This window comes from Moschus berezovskii, chromosome 13 (assembly GCF_049115385.1).
Source record: "Moschus berezovskii isolate FMDL1 chromosome 13, NW_MosBer_1.0, whole genome shotgun sequence".
Lineage (NCBI taxonomy): Eukaryota > Metazoa > Chordata > Mammalia > Artiodactyla > Moschidae > Moschus > Moschus berezovskii.
Window position 1 is genome coordinate 52837441 of NC_142472.1, and position 22680 is coordinate 52860120.

The 22680-nt window shown below is 44.2% G+C and overlaps 1 protein-coding gene and 1 pseudogene across 1 annotated transcript in view; one reads left to right on the forward strand and one right to left on the reverse strand.

The window, feature by feature from the left end:
* LOC129556377 (phospholipid-transporting ATPase IB) overlaps positions 1-22680 on the forward strand; it is a 485203-nt gene that overhangs the window by 35310 nt on the left and 427213 nt on the right. The gene's annotated exons all lie outside the window — the stretch shown is intronic.
* Positions 15559-16614, reverse strand: LOC129556615 (E3 ubiquitin-protein ligase RNF146-B pseudogene; annotated as a pseudogene).

Consider the following 22680-nt stretch of genomic DNA (forward strand, 5'->3'; position numbering starts at 1 on the left):
TCCCTCTCGAGCCTCCCTCCCACCTCCCCATCTCTAGGTCACTACAGAGCACCGAGGTGAACTCCCTGTGCTAGATAGCGGCTTCAATTAGATATCTGTTTTACACATGGTAATGTATATACGTCAATCCTACTCTCCCAATTTATCTAGTCCTCTCCTTCCCCACCCCCTGCCATGTCCAGAGGTCCATTCTGTCTGTGTCTCTGTTCCTGCCCTGCGAATGGGCTCATCTGTACCGTTTCTCTAGATTCCATATATATGTGCTAGGGGCTTCCCAGGTGGTACAGTGGTAAAGAATCCATCTGCTGATGCAGAAGATGCAGGAGACTTGGGTTCAGTCCCTAGGGTGGAAAGATCTCCTGGAGAAGGAAGTGGCAACCCATTCCAGTATTCTTGCCTGGAAAATTCCATGGAGAGAGGAACCTTGCAGTCTAGAGTCCATGGGGTCGCAAAGAGTTGGACATGACTGAGCACGCATGCACACATGTGTATGTGTTAATATATGATACTTATTTTTCTCTTTCTGATTTACTTCACTCTGTATGACAGACTCTATGTCCATCCACATCACTACAAATGACCCAATTTCACTCCTTTTGATGGCTGAGTAGCATTCCATTGTATATTACTTCTTCAATGTACAGATCTTACTTATCCACTCATCTGTCTATGGACACGTAGGTTGCTTCCATGTCCTAGGTATTGTAAATAGTGCTGCAGTGAACGCTGGGGTGTGTGTATCTTTTTGAATTATGGTTTTCTTAAGATATATGCCTACTTGTGAAATTGCTGGGTATGGTAGCTCTATTTTTAGTTTTTTAAGGAATCTCTGTGCTGTTCTCCATAGTGGCTGCACCACTTTGCATTCCCATCAACAGTGCAAGAGGGTTCCCTATTCTCCACACCCTTGCCAACACTTATTGCCAGTGAAAGTGTTAGTTGCTTAGTCATGTCCAACTCTTTTCCACCCCATGGACTGTGGCCCACCAGTCTCCTCTGTCCATGTAATTCTCCAGGCAAGAATACTGGAGTGGTTAACCATTCTCTTCTCCAGGGGATCTTCCCGATCCAAGGATGGGATTGAGCCCAGGTCTCCTGCACTGCAGGTGGATTCTTTACCTTCTGAGCCAGTAGGAAGCCGTGTTCCAGTTTTTTAGATAATAGCCATTCTAACAGATGTGAGGTAATACCTCACTGTGGTTTTTTAAATTGAAGTGTAGCTGATGTACAATATTATGTAAGTTACAGGTGAACAATAGTGATTCAAAATTTTTAAAGGTTACACTCCATTTATGTGTTTAGTAACTCAGTCGTGTCCTACTCTTTGTGACCCCATGGACTGTATCCCCCTGGGTTCCTCGTCCCATGGAATTCTACAGTCAAGAGTACTGGATTGGATAGCCTATCCATTCTCCAGGTAAACTTTCCGATCCAGGAATCCAACTGGTGTCTCCTGCATTGCAGGTGGATTCTTTACCAGCTGAACTACCAGGGAAGCCCACAATCCGTTTACAGTTATTATAAAATACTGGCTATATTCCTTGTAGAATATGTCCTTGTAGCTTACGTGATACATAAATTTGTAGCTCATACACCCCAACGCCTAAATTGCCCTTCCCCCTTCCCTCTCTCCACTGGTAACCAATGGCCTGTTCTCTTTCTTGTTAGTCACTTGTTCGCTGTATTTTTTAGATGCCAATAAGTGATATCATGCAATATTTCTTAAGATAATGGTAATTTATTAATCCAATATTAGTAAGTCATTAAAAAGAATAGTAAACTAGCCTTCCTATTGCTTTTGAATCATAAAATGTTTGCATTTTTGAAAATATGAGCACAGAAACAGAAATAAAGAAGAAAAAAGTCATCTGTGTTCTTAAAGCCCGAAGAAGATAGCTGCTGCTAACATTTTGGTGTCTGTCCTCTTAACAAGAAATAATGAGTTTTAGTTCTTTGCTTTCACTGGTTTGCTGAATTTGTTTTTTTTCAGGGTCACAATCTGAAAATCTTAAATCAGTGAGTGACTCTGAGGCATTCTGTGATCCTTAGTGGGTTTTTAACCTAGGGATAATTAAACCTTGAAAGCAGATGAGAAGTGAGAGAAGTTCTGGGTGGGAGATTTGTAACCTAGAAAAGTCCTGTACGTATTTAAGAAAGACGCCTACCTCTAAAAACCTTGTGTTTTCAGTAAGAGCTTTTAACTGTTATCAACTTTTGGGGATGATTTCTTTAGAGTTTCACTTTCTACAAAAAAGGTAATGAATTAGAAAACACAGTCTCTCTTAGCTTTAAACCAAATTTGGTAGCAAATTCAGCCTTGTTTATGCTGAGATTTTGTTTCTGTGTGACAAATTATTTATTTCACTATAGTCCTTTTGTGGAAGGATAGCTTATCCACACATCAATATGGCATGGTGTGTCTCAATTTAAAAGAAGGCAGAAAATAGGCAATAAGAAAAACCAAAGGTAAGAAGTAAGAAAACCAGAGGTCAGAGAAAGAACACTTGGCTCAGCCTTTAATCAGCAAAAGTGGAAAGGAAACATGATGTGTCCTGAGAATTAGTGTCCAGTCATGGAGAAACTCTGCCCCGGGGCCACTGAGCTATTTCTGATACTGAGGTAAGAGTGGGATTTCTCTCGTGGGATGCAAACTGGCACTGTGATCAGGGACCACAACCTCCACAGCATCCTTAGAGAAGGCAGAGTGGTGTGCCTGCCTGCAGCCTTCCTGGTGCTCACCGTGTGCTGGGGCTGGGCAGGGACAGTCCTGGGGCAGTTCTTGCAAATGGTCCCTGTTAGATGTACCTGGAGCTGCCTCAGGGTCTCCCTACCAGGGAGGTGGTGCTACATCTTCCCGGGAGGTGGGAGATGCTTTAGGACAGAGTTACAGAAGGCAACTCTGCTGGCTCTCCTGTGGGTGTCCCTGGTGACTTTGTGAGGAGCTCCAGACTCAATCTGGCCACTTTGTATAAGGAAGAGCCTCTGATTTTTTTTTTTTTTTATCACTTTCAGGGATAATGTTTGCCGCTGCCTCTGCACATCCTTGATGCATGACGGGCTTTAAAAATGTCACAGGATTCTAACTCCCTCTACTGATTTTGGGTTTTAACTAGGTCCCATGTATGGTTTGAAAAGTTCAGTATGTTGAGTTTGAGGACTTCTATATATTTCCTAGATGTCAGCCAAAAGCCATCATGCTGAGAGATCTTTGCTATCTTTGGAGTTGGAGGATTAAAATCCAAGAGTCATTTTATTTATTTTCAATTGAAATTTAATTGATTTGCAGTGTTTTAATTTCTGCTGCATAGCAAAGTGATTCAGTTATACATATATATATACATATACATTCTTTTTCTTTTAATATTCTTTTCCATTTTGACTTATCACCGAGTATTGAGTATAATTCCCTGTACTCTACAGTAGGACCTTGTTGTTTGTCCATCCTGTGTATAATAGTTTGCATCTGCTGACCCCCAAATCCCAATGCTTCCCTCCATAAACTCTCCTCCCCCTTGGAAGGAGAATCCTCTGTTCTCGGTGAGTCTGTTTCTGTTTCATAGATAGGTTCAATTGTGTCCTATTTCAGATTTCACATCTAAGTGACATCATGAGATGTCTGTCTTTTTCTGACTTAAAATGACACTCTCTAGGTATATCCACGTTGCTGCAGGTGGCATTGTTTCATTGTCTTCCATGGCTGATCATATTCCATGTCCTGGCTGTTGTAAATAGTGCTGCTGTGAACCAGGAGGTGCAGGTATCTTTTGGGCTTATAGTTTTGTCTGAATATATGCCCAAGAGTGGAACTGATGGATGGTACTTCTATTTTAATTTTTAAAGAACCTCCATGGTGGCTGCACCCGTTTACATTCCCACCAACAGTGTAGGTGAGTCCCTTTTCTCCACACCCTCCAGGAGCCATTTTACAGGAGGAGGTTAGCCAGGGAGAAACTGCGGTTGCATGTGTCACCCACTTGCACCGTCCTTGTGAATGATGTGATGTGGTACTCGCCTGAATTTTACAGGAAGATCGGTTAGCTGGGAGGCGCTCCGGGGTGGCCAGGACAGCCTGGGTCTTGGCATGGCTCTCCCTGTGACTCAGTCACGGACTCTACGATCAATCCTCAGATGTGACTGGGAAGTACAGCCAGGAAGACTTCCTATTGATTAGAGGGTTTACTGTAGCAGCAGGAAATAGCACTGAGTAGTATTCCTCCCTCCCCCTTTCTCCCCCTTCTCTAATTTAGTAGGTAAAAGGGTTGTTTTTTTTTTAAAATTCCCCCATTCTTCAATTCCACGTGACACTATCCTACCCATTGTGAGTTTCTTGTGCTTGAGAGTTGTGTTTCCTGCCAGCTGAACTAGAGCAGGACAGTTTCAGGACGTAACACAACTCTCCCAGATTATCATGAGATCAGCCCTGAGCTCTCCTAATACTCAGACCCATCAGCGGTTACCGCCGCCTTAGTCTCCATGTGTCCGTGTAGGGGACGGAGCGCCATGCCTCTGGCCCACAGCTGGAGAAGATACTGCTCTATAGGTAATGAACACATCTGCAGCTGTTGAGCAGAGATGTAGGCCACACAGGAGTGGCTCATGGGTTCCCTCTGAGGAGCAGCAAGGTTTTGAGTAGATGGTTAATCTGTAGTCAGCAATTCTTCATTCTTACGCCTGCTCAGTACTGAGCATGTGTCATTTAGCTTAAAATGAAGCTGAAACAGCCTTGGTAATGACATAGGGAATTCTTTTTATTTTTGCAAATGTTAATCAAATATTTTAAAAATATTTGTTGAGAGCCTTGAAATAGCTTTTTTGTAATGCAAATATTTAGACAGTACTTAGGACAGAGGTTACTTGTGAATATGTTCTAATAATATTCTGTGGTCTTGGAATAGATTTCTTTACCCCTCAGCAGGTGAAAGAAATATTATAAGCTCAAAACTTTATGCTTCCGATTGGCAGGAGAGGAAGTAATTTTAATGCTGAGCGTTACAAATCCCCTATTTTTTTTTTTTTCGCTATTTCTTTTAGTTTAAATATCATGGTGAGTTAGGTATTTAATTTGCTTTGGCAACAGTGATGGAATACTGCTGAAGTATAAAAATCCAAAGAACATGAATTGAACTCTGAGTTTCTGGGCAACTTCTTTTAATTGGTAATAATTATAGCTGTTAAACTGTAGCTGAACAGACTGTAAAGCTGTTTGTCAAGATACAGTGCTTTATTTATTTTTTTTTAAGATACAGTGCTTTTGGCAATCAAATGTTTTGATCCCTACGGTACAATTAGAGCAACAGTATCAGGACCTTGAGTCCAGAAGTGCCAGTCGTTTATTCCAGACCTGTGTGACGAGGTGTTGCTGCACCAGGTACCATGAGGTGGTCTAGGAGCTCTCTCCTAGTTCGGTCTGCTGTCCTGGCCTATCTGCTCATTCATTTTTTTCTCCATCCTAACTATAACTTGGGACTCCGGTTTTTGCAACCGGATACAAATTGTTCTCTCAGACATACTTTAAGTATTATTGGATGACCAAGCTATGGTATACATCCAACACTAAAATTTCATGCTTTGTGTATGTATGTTTTTCAGTAATTAGACTGGACTTTTAAAATTTGAGATTATTGACCTATATAACATGTTAGTTTCAGGTATACAACATAATGATTTGATATTTGTATGCAGCTAAACAGATCACCACAGTGAATCTTATTGATATCCGTCACACATTACTAGAAGTTTTTTCCTGGTTGTATTACTACATGTAACAAATGAAACTTACTACTCTCATGGAGGAGATGAGGCAAGTTCAGGGTGGTTTGGCTGTAGATGGCTACTCTCATAGAGACTGAGAACAACTGTGGTTGCCAGGAGCCTGGGGGTAGGGAGGTAGGGAGTTAGTGTTTAATGGAAACAGAGTTTCAGTTTTGCAAGAGAAAGAATTCTGGAGGTTGGCTACACAAGGATGTGAATGTACTTAACACTTCTGTATGCTTAAAGCACATACTTCTTAACCATTTTTATCACAGTTAAAAAAAAATACACGAAATTGTGTGTATCCATCACGACTGGATTTAGCCAGTAGTTTATGGGGTCAGTGCCGGAATAGTAACTCAGACTCCCTCCCCATCCCATTCTCCATCCTCACTCATTGAAACTTTTTTGTTATTTTACATTTATCCTTATAAAATACTATATAACTCATTTACTGTCTCTCCCCTACCCCAGATTGTGAGGGCAGACCCTTCTGCTTGCTTGTTTTCGCTGTAGCTTTCATGTCTGGAAGGGTTCCTGGTCCACAGTAGGGGACCAGCCAGGTTCTATTGGTTTCATTTCTGCATGTGTTTCTCTATTTTTCCCAGCACCATTTGTTGCAGAGACTGTCTTTTCCCCATTGGGTATTCTTGGCTCCCTTGTTGAATGTTCAGTTCAGTTCAGTTCAGTTCAGTCGCTCAGTCGTGTCAGACGCTTTGAGACCCCATGAATCACAGCACGCCAGGCCTCCTTGTCCATCACCAACTCCCGGAGTTCACTCAAACTCATGTCCATCGAGTCGGTGATGCCATCCAGCCATCTCATTCTCTGTCATCCCCTTCTCCCGCCCCCAATCCCTCCCAGCATCAGAGTCTCTTCCAGTGAGTCAACTCGTCGCATGAGGTGGCCAAAGTATTGCAGTTTCAGCTTTAGCATCAGTCCTTCCAATGAACACCCAGGATTGATCTCCTTTAGAATGGACTGGTTGGATCTCCTTGCAGTCCAAGGTACTCTCAAGAGTCTTTTCCAGCATCACAGTTCAAAAGCAACAATTCTTTGGCAATCAACTTTCTTCACAGTCCAACTCTCACATCCATACATGACCACGGGAAAAACCATAGCCTAGACTAGACGGACCTTTGTTGGCAAAGTAATGTCTCTGCTTTTTAATATGCTATCTAGGTTGGTCATAATGGCGTGATTTAATTCTGGGTTCCCTGTTCTGTTTCATTGGTCAGTATTGAACTCATTGTTAACTTTATTCTTGAGCTCACTGAACAGCATTTCTGAATTTTCCTGTAGCTCACCGAATTTCTTCCTAACAGCTGTTGTGAATTCTTTCAGTTAGATCGCAATATTCCATGTCTTTGGGTTTAGTTGCTGGAAAACTGTCATTTTCTTTTTTTGTGATACTGTACTACCATGATTTTTCACAGTGCCTGGTGGAAAGTGCCCCTGCTGATGTCTTGGACACCTTCCTAATTTAGACTATCCTTCACTTATTTTGATTTTAATAGTTCAACAGTTTGCCAGTTAGGAGTCTCCTTGTTTTCCAGGAGGTGGTGTTACAGTGCAAGTTTTCGGTTTCTCTGAGCTGACTCCCCAGTAAGGTTGGGAGTGGGCATGTTAAAAACAGACACAAAGAAACAAAGGGTGGGGGCATAGTGGGGTGAGGGGTGTCTGTGGCCCTCGGGTGCGCCCACACCTGGTAAAAGGGGATCCTTGATTGGCAGGGGCATCCCAGCGGTCAGTGGTGCTGCTCCTGCCTCCCGGGACAGACAGCAGGGGACACTCTCCTCCAGGGTTCTTCGTCCAGTCCACCACCTCCCGTCCCTTTCCCTCGTCTGGTGACTGAGGCCCGTCCTCAGAGAGCAGCCGGTCCTGGCAGACCCCACTCACCACCTCCACACTCCGCCGCCTCTGCCAGCGGTTGTGCCCATCTGCTGCCAGGTGGACAGTCTCCTCTGCTCCCGCTGGCCCCATGTCCAGTCCCCTTGCCGCGCAGCTGCCTCCGAGGTCCAGTCTACTCTCAGATGCGCAGATGGGTGCATCTGTCAGTGTCCTGGGCTACTCAGCAGAGATGCTTTTTCAAAAAAAATTTTTTATATTGAAGGATAATTGCTTTACAATGTTGTGTTAGATTCTGCCATACAGTAATGTGAGTCAGCCATGAGTGTACACAGATTCCCTCCCTCTTAAGCCTCCCTCGCCCCCACCCGCCATGGCATCCCACCCCTCTAGGTTGTCACAGAGCACCGAGTTGAGCTTCCTGTGTCATCCAGCAACTTCCCACTAGCTATCGGTTTTACTCGTGGAGGTGTATGGACATCGGTGCTGCTCTCCCATTTCATCCCACCCTCTCCTTTCCGCTCTATGTCCACAAGTCTGCATCTCTATTCATGCCCTGCAAATAGATTCACCAGTACCACTTTCTAGATCCACATGCATTAATAAATAATATTTGTATTTCTCTTTCTGACTTCACTCTGTATAGCAGACTCAGGGTTTGTCCACCTCACTAGAACTGACTCATATTTGTTCCTTTTTATGGCCAAGTAATATTCCATTGTATATTTGTACCACATCTTTTTTATCCTTTCATCTGTTGATGGATATCTAGGTTGCTTCCGTGTCCTGGCTGCTGTAAATAGTGCTGTAGTAAACATTGGGTTTCATGTGTTTTTTTGAATTATGGTTTTCTGCGAGTATATGCCTAGTAGTCAGATTGCTGGGTCATATGGTGGATTTATTACTAGTTTTTGAAAGAAATGGCCAAGGCACTATTTTCCCAGTTATGGATATTCATGGGCTTCCCAGAGAGTTCAGTGATAAAGACTTAACCTGCCAAAGATTCAATCTACCATAGACTCAACCTGCCAATGCATCTCCCCAATGCAGTTTTCAATCTCTGGGTTGGGAAGATGCCCTGGAAATGGAAATGGCAACCCACTCTTGTATTTGTGCCTAGAGAAATCCCATGGACAGAGGAGCCTGGTGGGCTATGGTCCATGGGGTTACAAAAAGAGCTGGACGTGACTTAGCAGACACATGGATGTCTGATTAGTTGTAAATAACAGGGAGAGAAAAGAGGAATGATTCGCACCACCTTGATGCTGCCTGAACTTTTTTAAAACTCTGTTTCTGCTTAATGTTAAAAGAGAATATGTTCTGTTTGCCACAGCAGAGGGGGATAATAATTTGAGAGTGGATAGATTAACTTGGACTTCAAACCTTTGTCTTCTCTCTGCTTATACGGTTGAGCATAACTTCCCTGGTTTGCCCCTCACTTTTCCTTTGTGAGCTTTCAATTATAAGCTTTTTTAAAAATTGAAGTATAATTGACCTACAGCATTGCTAGTTTCAGAGGCATGACATAGTGATTCGATTTTTCTGTGCATCTGAAAATGCTCATCATGATAAATCTAGTTACCGTCTGTGGCTGCACAAAGCTATTACAATGTTATTGACTCTGTTCTCTGGGCTGTCCACTTCATCCCCGAGAGTCATGCTGGACGTTTGTAGCTTTTAATCTCTCCCACATATTTCCCTGCTCCCTCCACCTTCCTCTCCTCTGGAAACCTCATGTTTGTTCTCTGTATCTGTAACTGTTTCTGTTTTGTTAGGTTTGTTTTCAATTCCACATATAAATGAAATCACATATATTTGTCTTTCTCTTGTCTTTATTTTTATTGAGTTTGACATACTTCCGGATTTTCCTTTTCATTTCTTCATTTGCCCTACAGTTTAGAAGTGTGTTTTAATTTTCAAATATTTGGAAATTTTCAAAGAGCTTTTCATTATTGATTTCTAATTGTGGTCAGATAACATGTTTTGTATCATTTCAGCCCTTTTAAAGGAGTTGAGACTTCATAGTATAAATGTGGTTTGTCTTGTCGAATGGTCCACCGTAAGCTTTTGTTGGGTGGAGTGTTCTGGAAGTGCCAGCTGTGTCAATTTGCCTTATAATGATATTCAAATTGCTGCATGGTTGCTTGTTTCACTGTTGATTTCTCTTTCTCCTTGTTGTATCAACTGCTGAGACATATTCAAGTCTCCAAGTATACTTGTGGCTTTGGCTGTTTCTACATATAAGTCTGTTAGTTTTCGTTCCTTTATCTTTGAATAGAGGTGTAAATGTTTAGTGTTAAGTCTTCTTGGTGAGTTCAGTCCTTCATCTTTCTGAGAGATGCCTTTTACCCCGGTAAAATTGCTGTAAAATCTCCTTTTGCCCAGTGCTTTGTGGCCACGCGTTCTGGGAAACACTCCCTCAGAAGGACAATGCAGAGAGTGGAGTGCAGTTTATTATACCGGCGGGCCTAAGGCAGAGTCTCCTCTTAGCCAAGCACCCCGACCAGTTTTTGTGAAAACCTTATATACCCTAAGTGTAGGTACCCAAACCCACCTCCCCAAATTCCCTGAAATGAGTCTGAACAAAGGAAAAGGAAAGATACAATCAAAGTTAACCTGTGATTCACATGCCCTAAGCCTAGGTAGTTAACTGTGGACAGTCATCAATAGGCCTGTGGTCATACCCCAATAAGCATAATAGAATGTATGATTCTATTTGGTTCCACAGAAAATTGGGGTATTCTTTTAGGCAATGGAGAGCCCTGGAGCTCTTCCTTCGGGGGGCCTGGTTTTCCGGTTGATATGTCTTTTCCTTGGATACTGGGCATGTAGCTCAAAGTCCACAGTCTGGCCCAAGATGGAGCCCTGCTTTCAAGACAGAGCTGTTCTCTTTCCTCCTTCAGTGCTGTTAAACTCCAGCCTCCTTTTGGTATCCTGCTTGGTATCTCTTTTCATTTAGTCTGTCTGTTTTATATTTAAGATGGATTTCTTATAGATCGACTATAGTTTGATCTTTTTAATTCTGTATGAAAGTTGAATAACTTAGAATACTTGGACTATTTATAATTAACATAGTTATCAATGTGGTTGGGTTTAAACGGTCTTTGTTTTTTATTAGTCCAATCCCTTCTTTGTTCCTTACTTTCCTCTTTTATCACTTAAAAAATATTAATTGTGTATTTTAGATATTTTTTGGTGGTTGTTCCAGGATTTCCTACATACATCTTTCCATTTGTCACTTTCTACCATCAAATAACAAAGTATTTTATGTGTAATGTAAGGACCTTAATATGGTATCTTTTATTCACTCCCCTTCTATCCTTTGCACTATCCAGTTTGGTGTTGTGAAGGAGGAAACAGAACAGGCTCTATCTTAAAAGCAGGACTCCATCTTAGGCCGGACTGTGGACTTTGAGCTATATGCCTAGTATCTAAGGAAACGACATACCAACTGGAAAATCAGGTCCCCCTGAAGGAAGAGCCCCAGGGATTTCCATCATCTGAAAGAATACCCTAATTATCTGTGTAACGGAATAGAGTCATACATTCTATTATGCTTATTGGGGTATGACCACAGGCCTATTGATGACTGTCCACTGTTAACTACCTAGGCTTAAGGCATATGAATCACGGTTAAACTTTGATTGTATCTTTCTTTTTCCTTTGTTCACTCATTTCAGGGAATTTGGGGAGGTGGGTTTGGGTACCTACACTTAGGGTATATAAGGTTTTCACAAAAACTGGTCGGGGTGCTTGGCTAAGAGGAGACTCTGCCTTGGGCCCACCAGTGTAATAAACTGCACTCCACTCTCTGCGTTGTCCTTCTGAGGGAGTTTGTTTCCTGGAACACACAACAGTTATTCGGTCACTCAGTCATGTCCGACTCTTTTGCGACCCCATGGTCTATACAGCACACCAGGTTTTTCTGTCCTTCACCATCTCCCAGAGCTTGCTCAAACTCACGTCCATCGAGTCAATGATGCCATCCAACTATCTTGTCCTCTGTTGTCCCCTTCTCCTTCTGCCTTCAACCTTTGCATCAGGGTCTTTTCTAATAAGTCAGCTCTTCTCATCAGGTGGCCAAAGTATTGAAGCTTCAGCATCAGTGCTTCTGATGAATATTCAGGATTGATTTCCTTTAGGAAATCAGTTTAGTTCCAAGTATAATTTGCACAACACACTTTTATATTATCTATTAAAAATTTGTACAGAAATGTCCCATTTACCCCAGTTTTAGGCATCCCTTTGTGTGTGTGTGTGTGTGATCTAAGTTTCTATCTATATTCTTTTCCTTCAGCCTAAAAATCTTCCTGTAACTTTTCTTGTAGTTCATAAATTCTGTCACCTTTTGCTTTTCTAAAAAACAAAGTCTTTATTTCTCCTTCATTTTTGAAAGATATTATTACTTGGTATAGAATTCTAAATTAAGTTAAACTCTTTGAAGATATTTTTCCATTTTCTTTTAGACTTGCATAGTTTCTGATGAGAAGTTTGAGATATTTGTTTGTTCCTCAATATGTAATATGTTTTCTCTGGCTTCTGGTAAGATGTATTTATTCTAGGCTTTGTCATCTGAATGTTGTCTGGCTTCTTTTATACTAAAAGGAGAAAGGGTTAAGTCTTGTTTCTGGGTCAGTCTCAGAGTGGATGGATGTGTTAATTTCTTCCTTCCTGCAGCCCTTCACAGGATGTTTCCTGCAAGCTAAACAAAGGTATTGTAGCTAAATGCTCATTACATGGGAGGCAGGGTTCCCAGAGATGGGCCATTGGGTGCAATTTAAACTTATAGAGAACACCCCTGTAGTGATTAACTTGTAATAGCATACCAAGGTTCTTCCTTATTGCATCAATACCCATCGTAAGATACTTTGGAGCGCTATAATGGAATAGTCTTTGGTCTTTGGGTAATTCATGACTATACTTACCAGTCCTCTAGCCAGGAGGTTTATACCAGGAGATTTGGGTAATTGACAGGGTTTGTTTTTTATTTTTTCTGTGATGCATTGCGTCACCATGATACAAATTTGAGGGCAAATTTTAAACCTGGAAAATATTTCCAGTATGAACTGTGACTCCACTGTAGGAACAGAAGAGTTTGTCAGGTCAGATAATGCAATATACAAGTGAACTGCTTTTGTGTGCAAGGGAAATATGGGACTTAGTTTAGAATTATAAGGTACAGGAGCAATATGGTCGGAAGGACTGGTAGACGCGGGATCCCCTTGTCATCTGAAACTCACCAGTGGATGGGGGAGAGGAATTCCTGGCTGGAATATAAAGTAAGTAAACAAGAGAGATTCTTGGGAGAAATGAGTCTTTTATTTTTTGATAAATTCTAGTATTTATTAAATTATAAAGTCTGTAATAAAGAAAAGTGTGGATCAAGAGAAACCTCTAACTACAAGGACTAGACAGCAAAGCCTATGAGAACGCCATGAAGTGTGTTACAGACAAGATTCTGAAACATAAGTTATAAGCTGTTTTCTTTATATTTCCATTTCAGTAACTTTGTTGCAGGAAAGGGGACCCCTTCCAGGGCCTGAAACTGGGCTCTTGTCTAACACTCGGAAAAGAATTGTCCGAGGAGACACGTGCTGACAAAGCAAGAGACTTTATTGGGAAGGGCACCAGGGTGGGGAGCAGTAGGGTAAGGGAACCCAGGAGAACAGCTCTGCCGCGTGGCTCGCAGCCTCGGGTTTTATGGTGATGGGATTAGTTTCCGGGTGGTCTTTGGCCAATCATTCTAATTCAGAGTCTTTCCTGGTGGTGCATGCATCGCTCAGCCAAGATGGATGCTAGCGAGAGGGATTCTGGGAAGTGGACGGACACCCAGTGTCTCCTTTCCACCTTTCCTGAACTCTTCCGGTTGGTGGTGGCTTATTAGTTCCATATTCCTTATCAGGATCTCCTGTCATAAAACAACTCATGCAAATGGTTACTATGGTGCCTGGCCAGAGTGGGTGGTTTCAATCAGTGTGCTTCCCCTAACAACTTTACTATTAAGTAGTTGTTATTCTTCTATTTTAAAACCCCAAATTCACATCTGTTCTCACGTTAATTAAGCTTTCTGTTCATATTGATACCAGACATCTCGTAGGTGCCAAATTTTAGTAATGGTTTCATGTCAATCCATGCATACAAATATGAACCAATGCAGTAGTCAGATGAGGACCATTAATGCACAGATAATACACACATGCTGGCCAAAAGAACTGAAGGTATTTTTAAAAACTATAGAATAAACAGACCTCAGGAAAACTGGGTTATTACTAAACAGCTCTCAGCTATTAACACCCAAGTTCCTTATATTAAATAAATTTCTCAACAGAGATGTGTTCAGTTCAGTTCAGTTCAGTCGCTCAGTCGTGTCCGACTCTTTGCGACCCTATGAATCACAGCACACCAGGCCTCCCTGTCCATCACCAACTTCTGGAGTTCACTCAAACTCATGTCCATCGAATCGGTGATGCCATCCAGCCATCTCATTCTCTGTCATCCCCTTCTCCTCCCGCCCCCAATCCTTTCCAGCATCAGAGTTTTTTCCGTGAGTCAACTCGTCGCATGAGGTGGCCAAAGTATTGCAATTTCAGCTTTAGCATCAGTCCTTCCAATGAACACCCAGGATTGATCTCCTTTAGAATGGACTGGTTGGATTTCCTTGCAGTCCAAGGGACTCTCAAGAGTCTTCTCCAGCACCACAGTTCAAAAGCATCAATTCTTCGGTGATCAGCTTTCTTCACAGTCCAACTCTCACATCCATACATGACTACTGGAAAAACCATAGCCTTGAGTAGACGGACCTTGGTTGGCAAAGTAATGTCTCTGCTTTTTAATATGCTATCTAAGTTGGTCATAACTTTCCTTCCAAGGAGTAAGCATCTTTTAATTTCATGGCTGCAATCAGCATCTGCAGTGATTTTGGAGCCCCAAAAAATAAAGTCTGACACTGTTTCCACTGTTTCCCCATCTATTTCCCATGAAGTGATGGGACCAGATGCCATGATCTTTGTTTTCTGAATGTTGAGCTTCAAGCCAACCTTTTCACTCTCCCCTTTCACTTTCATCAAGAAGCTTTTGAGTTCCTCTTCACTTTCTGCCATAAGGGTGGTGTCATCTGCATATCTGAGGTTATTGATATTTCTCTCAGCAATCTTGACTGCAGCTTGTGCTTCTTCCAGCCCAGCGTTCCTTATGATGTACTCTGCATATAAGTTAAATAAGCAGGGTGACAATATACAACCTTGATGTACTCCTTTTCCTATTTGGAACCAGTCTGTTGTTCCATGTCCAGTTCTAACTGTTGCTTCCTGACCTGCATACAGGTTTCTCAAGAGGCAGGTCAGGTGGTCCGGGATTCCCATCTCTTTCAGAATGTTCCACACTTTATTGTGATCCACACAGTCAAAGGCTTTGGCATAGTCAATGAAGCAGAAATAGATGTTTTTCTGGAACTCTCTCGCTTTCTCCATGATCCAGCGGATGTTGGCAATTTGATCTCTGGTGCCTCTGCCTTTTCTAAAACCTGCTTGAACACCTGGGAGTTCACGGTTCACATATTGCTGAAGCCTGGCTTGGAGAATTTTGAGCATGACTTTACTAGTGTGTGAGATGAGTGCAATTGTGAGGTAGTTTAGGCATTCTTTGGCATTGCCTTTCTTTGGGATTGGAATGAAGACTGACTTTTCCAGTCCTGTGGCCACTGCTGAGTTTTCCAAATTTGCTGACATATTGAGTGCAGCACTTTCACAGCATCATCTTTCAAGATTTGAAATAGCTCAACTGGAATTCCATCACCTCCACTAAAGATGTGTTAGACATTTTAATTACAGGTCTATCCTTCCCATACCCCTTCCCACCCCAACTCCCAAAATACACTACTAGGGGTGAATATAATGTTACATGGGCAGAAATTTACAGATAACCATTTCATCTTGAACACGGATCTGAAAACTTTTTTATTTAAACTTCCGTTACTGTGCACTGTCCATCAGGCCTTCGAGATCTGATGCTCACTGTTTCACCCGCTGCCACTGATCGATCAGTTCCTGACTGATTAGATCGATCAGATACTGTCTGATTTGGATTAGGAACCAAACGTCTCTGTTGGGTCAAGGAGTGTACTGCAACAAGCGCAGATACATCCTCACTGTCACTGCTGGCATCGGATTCGGTTTCTTCAATCGAAGTGTCTGGTGGTGCCCTGCCTGAAGATGGTGATCCATGCTCTCCTTCTTCCCTCTATGACTCCTTTCCACCATGCTGTCTCCACCAAGTTGTAAATGAGCAAAAGAGTCTTCCAGAGAAGTGCTTGCATCAGGGGATGGCATGGCGGGCTTGTTAGCTGACCATCTACTGACGTCAGGGGCCTCACAGAAGACGACTGAACAGAAGCTCCGCTCTGGGCGGGTACACTGTCCGCTCCGTCAGCAGAGTTCTCTCTAGGTTTACGGAATTAGCATCACAGTCCAGCCTAAGTCCGGCTACTCCCTTCTTTGCTATATCTAGTATATCCCGCTTGATCTTCCTGCGACGTCCATGTTCGTTTCTCCTATCCTGTACCATATTTTCAAGATCAGCAACATACAAAAACCCGGCAATTAACATTTCAGTGCTCTTTTTACCTTTGGAAAAAGCATCCTCCAACTCTCTGCTAGTGTGCTCGTCATACTGCCACCACCCATTTCTTCCTTCATAATACCAGGCATATTCACCGTTTCCTCTACTTGCTGCCTTGAGTTCTTCTGGTGACAACAAGGTTGGCTTATCAAGGAAATCTTCAGGGATTTCTTGTCGACAGAGGGCACATCGTTTTCCAAGCCATGAAGCTCCCTTCACACACAGATAGCAGAAAACATGCTTACAAGGCAGACTGACTGGGTGAACACATGTTTGCAGACAAATGGCACATTCAGGGACAGTTAGAGAAGGCGCAGTATTAGAACAGGACTCGTTTGCTTTCCTGTTCATAGGAAGCATGTTTATAGAGTGATCAATTTCTCCACAGCCAGCCATCATTTCTATTACAGACCCCACAGATGCCTGCCACAAAAACAAAATCTCATCTTCATGAGTAATCAGCCAGTCTGCAGACTTTTCTCCTCCATCGCTGGATCATCCTGTGCTCTGTGGCCACAGCCTAAGCCGCCTCGCCGTCTTTTCTCTTTGGCCTCCGAGCCCGCCGTGGCCGGGAACGTGCGTGCATGCGCGGCAGTCAGAGACATGAGTCTTGACACAAAGAGTGATCCCTGTGTTGAGGAATTCTGGTAGCTGATATCAGAGAAGGCAATGGCACCCCACTCCAGTACTCTTGCCTGGAAAATCCCATGGATGGAGGAGCCTAGTAGGCTGCAGTCCATGGGGTCGCTAAGAGTCGGACACGACTGAGCGACTTCACTTTCACTTTTCACTTTCACGCATTGGAGAAGGAAATGGCAACCCACTCCAGTGTTCTTGCCTGGAGAATCCCAGGGACAGGGGAGCCTGGTGGGCTGCCGTCTATGGGGTCGCACAGAGTCGGACACGCCTGAAGCGACTTAGCAGCAGCAGCAGCAGCTGATATTTAGATACTTAAGTGTTCTTATGGTGTTGTGCTTAGTCACTCAGTTGTGTCCCACTCTTTGTCAGGGCAGAGAGCCCACCAGGCTCCTCTGTTCATGGGATTCTCCAGGCAAGAATACTGGAGTGGGTTGCCATTTCCTTCTCCTGTTATGGTGTTGGAACTCTTTTATTTGACAATTACAGACATAGGGGTTCATGGAATTGTTAATAGAAAAACTCTGTGTTTGTAAAATTTGTCTTTGTTAACTCTAACACCTCTCGGGAGGGCCTATCAGTGTTTGGGGTCAGGGAGATTAAGAGATTTGTTATGAGGTCTGGAGGTAGGATTATGACGTTGGGTTAGACAGACTTGAGTTCCTTGTAACATCTGGTGTCTGGCTGTGATGAGATCATTGCATTAATAGTGTTGGCTCATGTGGGAAGCTTGCCACAGGCTTCTAGCAGCTTTGTATTTACGGTGAGGCTGAAATTTCACCCTTAGGGAGTGGGCGCTTGACAGCTGTCACCCGTAGCAACAGAATAGGAGAGAACTGAATTGGGAACCATGTTACCCTGCTGGCTCAGATGGTAAAGAATCTGCCTGTAATGCAGAAGATCCGGGTTTGATCCCTGGGTCGGGAAGGTCCCCTGGAGAAGGAAATGGCTACCCACTCCAGTGTTCTAGCCTGGAGAATTCCATGGACAGGAGCCTGGTGGGCTACAGTCTTTGGGGTCCAAAGAGTCAGACTTGACTGAGCGACTAAGACTTTCACTGTTTAACACTTGAACTAGAGTGACACACTGCTGACGGCAAGCCGTGCGTTTCAGGCGGCTACATCTTATGAATCTCTCAAGGGACTCTTTTTGGGGAATTGGCTTTAGTAATTTTTATCTTGCTATAAAACAGAATTGAACTTGCCTGGTGGCTCAGAGGGTAAAGAATCTGCCTGCAATGAAGGAGACCTGGGTTCAATCCCTGGGTTAGGAAGGTCCCCTGGAGAAGGAAATGGCCACTCCAGTATTCTTGCCCGGAGAATCCCATGGACAGAGGAGCCTGGTGAGCTACAGTCCATGGGTTCACAAAGAGTCAGTCACAACTGAGTGACTTTCACATAAAGCATAATTAAGTTTAGAGCACTGACTTTTGACTTTGAAACTATTAATATCATTTTGTTTCAAAACTGTCTTAAAGTTATTCTTAGAGGATGATAAAATTCAAAACAGAATGCAAATTTTTTCTTTCAAATCAGAAGTTACTTTTAGGGGCTTCCCAGGTGGCTCAGTGGGTAAAGAATCTGCCTGCAATGCAGGAAACACAGGAGACGCAATTTCCATCCTTGGGTTGGGAAGATCCCTCCTGGAGGAGGGAATGGCAACCCACTCCAGTATTCTTGCCAGGAGAATTACGGGGACAGAGGAGTCTGGTGGTCTACAGTCCATGGGGTTGCACAGAGTTGGACACGACTTAGCAACTGAGTATGCATGAATAGGCCAAGATGCTGGCATGTTTCCACGAGAGGCATTGATATGAAACAGGCATTCCTGTTGACAAGTGTGACTCACCCAGGTGTGAGCAGGGGAAGTTGTGCTGGGCCCTCTGTATGCCTCCCCCTGTTCGTGGCCTCACCTGGGGCTGGAACCGATTTCTTGGTGGCCAGTGCCTGCGTGACACCAGGGTGGAATATGTGTGTGTATAGACCAAGCCCTGACCGGAGGCTTGGATGAGATGGGGGGAGGGGCTCAGGTGTGTGTAAGAGGTGCCTTGCTTCCCCTCTGCAGGTGGGTCTGAGAGGAGCTGCTTCCGAGGAGGAGGTTGAAGGATGGGGAGAGTTATCAGTGCACAAAGACCTAGGAGCTGCTTGTGTCGAGCTGCAGAGAAAAAATTCAGCCTCCAGGCATCGAGCTAGTTGCAGAATTATACTTCCATGTGTGTGTATGTGTGTTTGCACGCACACACTCAGTCATGTCCAACTCTTTGTGACCCCGTGGACTGTAGCCCGCCGGGCTCCTCTGTCACTGGGATTCTCCAGGCAAGAATGCTGGAGTGGGTTGCCATTTCCCCCTGCAGGGGATCTTCCTGACCCAGGGATTGAACCTGCATCTCTTGTGTCTCCTGCACTGGCGGGTGGGTTCTTTACCTCTGTGCCACCTGGGAGTTACTCCTTGCCCCATTTTCTGTTTTCTCCCAGGTTGCATATGCTTACCCTGTGATTGTTACAGGCATCATAAGGGTTAACATAGATAAAATGCTTAGACAAGGCTCGACAGAAGATAGAGGTGCTTCTTATCATAACCTCATATCTATGACCTCGTGACGTGACGGAGACAACAGACGTGGCAACACCGAGTTGGCAGAGGGGCTCAAGCTCCAGATGTCTGCGTCTCCTTGGCGTCCCGCTGCCTTTTTTAACGATTTCCCATATTTGAGACTTTCTCACTTCTCTGTCTGAGAAGAAACGTGATACACAAAATGTCACATCAGTAGGAAAGTCGTGAGGAGCCATCACACTGGGGAAGAGTATCTTTTGTATGTGATAAGTTGGCCATGAAGATGGATGAGTTGGCCTGCGTGTTGGTTTCTTCAACTCTGCATCATTTTCGAGGTTACATTAAGATTGTTGATGAAAGCACAGTGTTAGCCTTGCTTGTCACCATGGGTCCTGGCACCCTAACGGGCTGGTTTGCATGTGACACTGGGTGGTGGCCGATGCACACGAACATGCCTTTCTCTTGAACGTGGCATCTGACTTGTAGGCATTCAGAGCTCTGACGGCCCTGGGAAGATGAGAAATTCCAGGAGAAACCTCATGGTGCTGTACCTCCCACCTTTCAGGAGGAGCAGGGACAGGGAAGCACAGATTTTGGTTATGAGGAGTCTTTGCAGGTCGGTTTCTCACCCTTTTGTCATATTTACAACAGATGTTGGGAGTCTTGACTCAGCGTTTTCTAGCTTGAAGATGAGCTGCCTCAGTGGGTTTTTAAAGGGTTGTTTGGAATCCAGAAGGATGGTGTCAGGGCCAGGCACTCAGAAGCTCACCTCAGTGTTTGATCTTCTCAGGACAGAAAGGAGAGGGTTTGGGAGAGACACTGGACAAGAGACATCTGAATTTTTCTCCTCTGGGAAAGGTTTCCCCATTTGGCGAGCTGAGGTGTGGGGGACACATGAGGGTAAAACCGAGAGCTGGTAGGTTTCGTTTTCTCGAGTTGCCTGCCTGACAGTCGATGAGGTCCAGGAGCTGACTGGAAAGCCTCTGGCCAACCAGAGGCTGGTCCTGCACGGCTGCAGGTGGATGGCTGATGTGGACAGACTGGATTCAGACAGTGGCAGGGGTGGCGGTTTTAGCAGAGGGAGCCCAGGTGAGGGGCAGCCTCCTGGGGACACAAATGGTCCCTGATGGAGCCAAGCCAGACCTGTCACCAGCTGTAGCCACAGATTCCAGCAGGGGGCCCGGGATATCACCCTGTAGACCAGTGGAGACAGAAGGCACCCAAGGATCTGGGCTCTTCCCACGCCCATGCCCTGCTCCCTCCCACCTCCCCCCACCATGCCATCTGAAGGTGAGAGGAAGAGGGTGAAATTCTGGCAGCCAGAGCATCTTCCCTCAAGAGAGTTAACACCACTTACATTAACTTTTAAATTTATAAAACTGGACTAAGTTCCAAACCGAACTGGATATTGCCCTTTCTCCCCCAGGTCCCTTTTGGGTGGTACCTTAGGGTCCAATTTGCAACTCCTTGAATTCAATCTACATTTTTCTCTGTCCACTTAAGACAGGATATGTTGTGGTCACATTCTCTTTGCTCCTTGGACACATTTATTGAGCACCTTCTGTGTCCCTTCACTGGGGACATGGAGGCGACTGGCATGAGCAGGGCCCCTGCTCGTGGAGCTTACAGCTAATGCTGGAAGTCAGAGGATGAGCAAACCAGTTTCCTAGGTGCAGTGAAAGGAAGGATGTGGCATCAGGGAAGATCTGAGCTGAGGAGTGCGGTGGAGATGGCAGGTCGTCAAGGGCTGTGATGGGATGGTGTCAGCAAAGCCAAGCCTAGAGGAGCAGACCTGGTGGAAGGAAAGGCAGGTGCTAGCGCCCTGGGGGACAGAGCTGAGGAGGGGAGAAGGCTGCTTTGAGGAGAGGGGAGCTCTAAGACCAAGGGAGAGATGGATCACCAGGGTGCTGGAGAAGAGCACTGGCTGTGAGAACATGTGCAGCAAGCCTGTGTGCCTTTGGCCAAGGTCTTGTGAGTCTCAAAACACTTGTGTGTGTGTGTGTGTGTGTTGCATGTTTAGTCGCTCAGTCATGTTCAGCCCTTAGCGACCCCATGGACTGTAGCCCGCCAGGCTCTTCTGTCCATGGGATTCTCCAGGCAAGAAAACTGGAGGAGGCTGTCATTTCCTTCTCCAGGGGATCTTCCCCACCCAGAGATCAAACCTGAGTCTCCTGCACTGGCAGGCAGATTCTCTACCACTTAGCCACCAGGGAAGCCTAAAACACCTAGAATAAGCAGACTACAAGTTCAAACTGGCCCTCTCCTAGGATTAACTGAGCAGAGACTGTGTTCACTCATGTTGAATCGGTGGTGCCGTTTAAAGTCTGTCTGTAATTCCAGATCAGTTTTGAGGCCCCAGGAGTGATGGAGAATGCCAGCAAAAGGGGGCCTTGCTTCAGAAAACTCATTGGGCTTGTATTTTAAGTTTCAGTCAATCCAGTCCATGTTGAAAAAAACCTCTGAATTGAATATTTGAAGCATAGATTTTCTTCTTCATTTTTAGTTATTAAATGTATTTCCTTAAAAGTATAGTTTTTTTCACCTTTACTTAACCACTTTATTATAGTCTTTGTTGTTATTTCTAAACTTTATATTTTTAATTTTGTATTGGGGTATCGATGAGTCACAAGGTTGTAATAGTTTCAGGTGGACAGCAAAGCAACTCAGCCATTTAATACATGTATCCATTCTCCCTCAAGCTCTCCTCCCATCCAGGCTGCCACATAACATTGAACACAATTCCATGAAAAGCATACTTGTTTTAGTTTACATGATGGATTTTAATGTGTCTGTCTCCCTGGGTAGCTCAGACAGGAAAGAATCTGCCTGCAGAGCAGGAGACCTGGGTTCGATCCCTGAGTCAGGAAGATCCCCTGGAGGAGGGCATGGCAACCCACTCCTGTATTCTCGCCTGGAGAATCCCATGGACAGAGGAACCTGGCAGGCTATACAGTCCATGGGGTCACAAAGAATTGGACACAACTGAGTGACTCGTTGCATGAGGTGGCCAAAGTATTGGAGTTTCAGCTTTAGCGTCAGTCCTTCCAATGAACACCCAGGATTGATCTCCCTTAGAATGGACTGGTTGGATCTCCTTGCAGTCCAAGGGACTCTCAAGAGTCTTCTCCAGCACCACAGTTTAAAAGCATCAATTCTTCAGTGATCAGCTTTCTTCACAGTCCAACTTTCACATCCATACATGACCACGGGAAAAACCATAGCCTTGACTAGACGGACCTTTGTTGGCAAAGTAATGTCTCTGCTTTTTAATATACT